At 37.4% G+C, this 6,197-nt stretch overlaps 1 long non-coding RNA gene across 1 annotated transcript; it reads left to right on the top strand.

Annotated features, from left to right (window-relative positions):
- The first annotated feature begins 758 nt into the window (after nt 1-758).
- Nucleotides 759-5,656, top strand: LOC127870385 (uncharacterized). The gene is made up of 3 exons (XR_008044786.1): nt 759-856; nt 4,730-4,762; nt 5,496-5,656. It is a non-coding gene; the product is annotated as an uncharacterized LOC127870385 (long non-coding RNA).
- The last annotated feature ends 541 nt before the right edge of the window (nt 5,657-6,197 follow it).

Genomic DNA, 6,197 nt, shown 5'->3' with positions numbered 1-6,197 from the left:
TTGGTCATGTGGTCTAAAACAATCGTTTGTTTTTGCCTTTATGTAAACCAGCTAGGAAAATCATCGATCATTATAGGCATTGAACCAAGGTCCTCCCGATTCTAAGGCAGACTCTATACCGCGTCGCTTTCAAAGCTAGCTCATATAGCAAGACATAATTTGTGCTCGCTATACCTCAACCTACTTCATAAACCCTATCCATTATTGAAATTATTTCACGAATTTCCATCAACCATGATATCTGTGGTACGTCACACAGACAGATAACCATTTGTGGGCTAATGAAGTTGGGCGCCAATGTAATCCAGCTATAAAAATACCCCGGCCACTATGGGAATTGAACCAAGATCCTCCCGGTTTCAATTCAGACGCTCGACCGCGTCGCTATAAAACCTAGCCCACATACAAGTCAGAGCAATATACGCGCTCCATATACCTCATCCTACTGAATTAATATAAACCTCGTTCAGAGGAAACTTGGCTTAATACATATACGTTAAGTGTCGTCCCGGATAAGCATGTGTAATTCTTACAGGCTACATGTAATCAGCGATGACACTTTCCGTAAAGACCTTATTTTTTTGTTAAGGGACTTTATTTAAACGAAAAGTACCATACAAGCGGAAAGTGTTATCTCTGATTAGCAAATGCGGACCGCACAGGTTAATCTTGGACGACATTATTCGCACATGCATTAAGCCCAGTTTTCCCAGAACACAGCTCATATAAAATCCAGCTCAACGTTTGCAGCGTTGCACGAGGCCCGTGAAGATCGGCATCGGCGTGTTCGTGGCGGCGGTGGTAATCGCCGTGGTCGTCATAGTACTCGTGGGCGTGGCCAGAAATAAGGACACCGGTAAGATGTGTGACCAAAGTAAAGTGCTAAATCTAGCTCCCTGCACATTTCCATTTCTGTTTTAGATTCTACTTCAAATTCTGCACATTATTTTTTTTTCAGAAAACGTGATCAGAACTTCATGTTACTACGTAAATAAGAATTATTTAATCATCGCATAGCGAAATTGGGTCATATCCACATGTGTGTAATGATAATAAGATGGCATATCCAGCAAACTTTATACGCACATTGTGTAGAAGTCCAAGCTATACAATCATGTTATCCACATTAATTTAAAGACAAACCGAGTATTTATTTTTTTTTTTGCATATATATTTCTAATATTGTTTTCCTTTTTAATGCAAACAATATGTTTTAAAAGACATACCTCTGAGTTTGGAATCCACTGATCGCGCGTGATTGTGAAGTTAGACATGACATCCGATGGTTTCTTTTCACAATATAAACATATGTATATAACACCATACACATGTTATATTCTACTAACTTATTGGTCAAACAAAAAGTTACAGAAATGCTGTTGCATGCACAAAATTAAATGAGTGTTCATATACGGCTACACAAATGTCATTGTTTCTCGGCTGTCATATATTTCGCTTCTCTCTCGCAAAGATATAATTGGCTGCGAACATTACTATGAGATCCTTACCGAAAGTAGACACCACGTGAAGATTGATGATTCAAATACTATTTTTTATAGAGATAATACACATTTTCGAGGGCATGATCATCTGCGGGCGCTCGAAAAATCCGTTCCTGCTCGAGTGCGCAGCACGAGGACACGAGCGGATTTTGAGAGCGCCCGCAGATGATCTTGTCCGAGAAAATGTGAATTTTCGCTATTATTGCATAAACAAATCACACATACCAAAATAATTTTAAATAACATTGAAAACAATATGTTTTGTTCATTCGACATCGACAAATTAATTCGATTATTTCAATACAGTCCAAGGTTGTGTTTTACATATGCCTCACTCGGTCATCATCCGAAATGACGAGGCTTTACATTCGGATAGGCTGTTTTCGATTTAAAATGTGTTTAAACAGTGGATTAATGCAAAGTTAAAATGCAGCCGCGCAAAGTAAGCAATGAGGAATTATTTTGAAATTTACAGCAGGAACGTTGAAGGTACATAAACACTTACATTTACAGCATAGTCTTTTGAAAGTGTTGAGTATAAATAACCTTAACTTCATTGACGTTGCCAATAAAATAAAGCTGTCGTCAAGAGAGTGCAGATGGTATAACTTGAAAAGTGGATTGAAATAGTCATTATCCATGCATTCATGAGGAAACCGGTGCTTATTCAGTTCCCCATTTATGCTTGGAAAGTCGTCGAAGGCTGGAGACGGGAAGTAACTGCGCGTGGACCAGTTTATGGATATGAAAAACACACAACAGGGCTTGAACGGCACGTGAATCGCATTGCTAACACACGATTTCTCCCGTTCAAGCCCTCCTTTTGGAGTTTCTGCACCCCGCCAGAGGGCATTATAGATAGAGTTTATGCAATAATATGATTTTAAGTACGATTTTCCATTTTTGACTGTAAACTAATAAAAAATGTTCAATTATGTAGAAAATGACAATGATTTGTACAAAAAAGAAAAAAGTTCCAGACCTGGTAGAATTTTAAACGCAGTGTGTAACTTTAACCGGTACCCATTTTCATGTTTGAGATGATTTTAAATAGACACTATTATAATGATAGAATATGCACCATCAATGGTTGTAATCCGATTATGCAACTTGTGTTTCGAAAAAATAAAACAGCTTATTTCTCGGTACAAACTATGCAGGTCCGTTTTATTATCCATTCATACTAGTCTTGTTTATAAGACGCGCAAACAATTAAGAGATACTTTTTATATGGGCTAAATTCTTTGCAACTATTACCAATTTAAAAAGAAGCTTAATATTTGAGAGCGTCAACAATTTGGACTACCATTCATACTAATAGTTGCATTCAAATAAAAAGGAAGATATGCTATGTGGTTTTGAAAGGATAACAAATGTGTCATAGCTCTTTGTACACATAGATTTTTTCACAATATATTCAATCCCACTGAGAATTTATTCCATTATTTTACAATTCTTCATTGTCTACATACATATGTATATACATGTACCCTTATGTATTGTGTCATGAGCGTAAAAACAGAACTATTCTTATTTGGCCTAAAGAGTATTACAATGAAGTACGCTCGTTATTCTTCTCGACTTCAAGAACAATCCGAAAGTGCCACACAACACATTTGTTGCTTTGAGTTACCCCGTCACAAAATATGAAAATAATTATCTACAAAACTTGTTTCGCGCAAAACAAACGAATGTGTATAATTGACACACAAGCGTTTATAAATGTACGCTGTATTAGCAAGAGAAAGCTTTTTCATGTTTATAAATACATTTTAAATGTTCTTATAAATGTGCAATATCCTTCCTTTATATTTGCATATGAATAACAGCATTAATATCCGTAGAATAATACGGAATCCCGTTACGGCCAATGACTATGCATTTTTTGGATTTAAAGTCGATATTCGACAGCACGATTAGATTACGCTTCAGAACGATGACGATAACGCGTCAACATAAAAACAATATTACAATAATGCAACACGACGACAGTTCGATAAAGATAACGTGACAGTACGATGATGAAGATACGATAAGTAACTACAACAGCGAGGTGATGGATATGCTATATAATATCGTGTTATCAATAACGTACTGTCGCATTATCGTAATCGTTTTGTCGTATTTTCGCTTTCTCGTCATCGTTATGTCGTGTTGTCGCATTATCGCCATCTTTATGTCGTGTTGTCGCATTATCGTCATAGTTATGGCGTTCTGTCGCATTATCGTCATCGTTATGGCGTTCGGTCGCATTATCGTCATCGTAATGTTGTGTTATCGCGTTATCGTCATCGTTATGTCGTGTTGTCGCATTATCGTCATTGTTATGGCGTTCTGTTGCATTATCGTCATCGGTATGTCGTGTTGTCGCGTTATCGTCATCGTTATGTCGTGTTGTCGCATTATCGTCATCGTTATGGCGTTCTGTCGCATTATCGTCATCGTTATGTCGTGTTGTCGCGTTATCGTCATCGTTATGTCGTGTTGTCGCATTATCGTCATCGTTATGTCGTGTTGTCGCATTATCGTCATCATTATGGCGTTCTGTCGCATTATCGTCATCGTTATGTCGTGTTGTCGCGTTATCGTCATCGTTATGTCGTGTTGTCGCATTATCGTCATCGTTATGGCGTTCTGTCGCATTATCGTCTTCGTTATGTCGTGTTGTCGCGTTATCGTCATCGTAATGTCGTGTTGTCGCATTATCGTCATCGTTATGTCGTGTTGTCGCGTTATCGTCATCGTACTGTCGAGCATTGACGCTCAAATCAATCCATGCATATGTAGATTCTGTAACGCTAGTGCCACGTTTGTCAAGGTTTGTGTACATAGAGTAGTGCTCTATCGACTGCTTATTGGTTTGTTGTTGTACATTTTATTTCAGTTATTTCATCATTAAAGGTTAAAAATATCTTGCAATACATTCGCATCTAACGCATGCATATTTCTTCAATTACATTCCATTTCGTTTGAACAATCATATTACAGAATATATGTTGGTGTTACCATTGACTTAAATTCTATACTATGAACCTATCTTAAACAATTATTTCGACACATTGAGGCTACAACTTGATGTTTGGTTCGAAACAAAATGACAAAAAGACCTATGATTATAAATAAAATTGGCCCTAGGCAGAAGGTGGTCTTTTACTTTACGTATATTGGTCACAAACTTAAATAATACACAACCTGCTCTATGATAATCTTTGATTCGTCTTATTCAGGTGAAACACCAACGCCTGAGTTTGAGTTTGAAGGTAAGTTCGTTTATGATCTAGAAACTTTTTTACGAATTAACCTATTTATGACTAGCAAGGCCTTGGCAAACAGCGTAGACCCAGATGAGACGCCGCATTATGCAGCGTCTCATCAGGGTCTGCTCTGTTTGCTTAAGGAATTTCTGTAAAAAATATTCTAATATAGAAATAAAATATACTAGACATCCCTAATTTTGGAAATAAATTGATCCTATTTAGAAGGAAGGGAGAGTCCACTAGGCATAAATAGGTTTAAGGCGATAAGTAGGTAATGACATCATTTAAATGAGGCCTATACATGTTGTACTGTTCTATAATATCGAGGTGAAACCATGAAGTTACACTATCTTGGGTAAACTTTTAGGTTTTGGGTTTTATATACATGTAATTCGCAATTGTGTAGTCGGTATGGTGTTACAGTCCAAGGTTTGATACCAGTTTCAATCTTAAATTAAAGTAGTTATGTAGCAGATTCGAATCAAATACTCGACCAATACATTTTACATGTTCTTAAAATAAAGGATACATTTACACGAACGTGAAGGGATTATGTTCCCAAAATATGCTTTTCTTTGTAAAAAATATTTTGCGGACACTAGTCCGGTGTCGTTTACTTTCGTAGCTTAGCAAGTTGAGAAATTACAGCAGATGAACTAAACGGCGTAACATAAACAGAAAACAAAGAAAAACATGCAATAAGTTTGTTCCTCAGACGTTTGTATTGTCTGTTTAGAAATCTGCGTCGTGGAACCACCATCTCTCAGAAAACAAGTTCAGATCACATGCGATTTTCGTGACACCGCAAACGTGGATCCGGATATTCGGGATAAGCTGAAAGCAGCGACCATAGACGCCGCCGCCACCACCGTGAAGCTAAATGGAAGAGATGATCTTTTTAAGGTATGAATATCATTCAGTGTAAACCACGTGCAACAACAACAACAAAAAAGAAAACCGATTCGCGATTGAAACAAGAATGTGTGATCACCAGAACAACGTCTGCGTGTTGGCCGGTTTGAAGGAGCAACACATGGACAGAAGGCTTACATGAAAGTACGACACATCATAATAATAGTTTCGGCACATACATTTGTTATCATGGTGTGTTGTCGTTTTGTGGCCTTTAAAACGCTATGACACCGGAACCACAAAAGAGCGAAATAACGAGTGATTCATGTGTCATTTCGGCGGTAACTCGGTTTGAAAGTCATAATTTCAAGTGAATAACACGTCGTCATGTCAAAATGAAAAAAATATAATCACATATCATAAAAGTGATAACCATATATTTCGTATTAAAATTCGCTGGAAAGTCAGCCGCATTAAACATTTATGCAAGTAATAAAGGGTATACACGGCGAAACATACCTGTCTCGGCATGGATGCCGCCATATTCTGATTCATTCGTAGTTTCGGCAGGTATATTTGTCGCTCT

This window comes from Dreissena polymorpha, chromosome 2, assembly GCF_020536995.1.
Source record: "Dreissena polymorpha isolate Duluth1 chromosome 2, UMN_Dpol_1.0, whole genome shotgun sequence".
Classification (NCBI taxonomy): domain Eukaryota; kingdom Metazoa; phylum Mollusca; class Bivalvia; order Myida; family Dreissenidae; genus Dreissena; species Dreissena polymorpha.
This window is presented reverse-complemented; position numbering and strand designations above follow the sequence as displayed.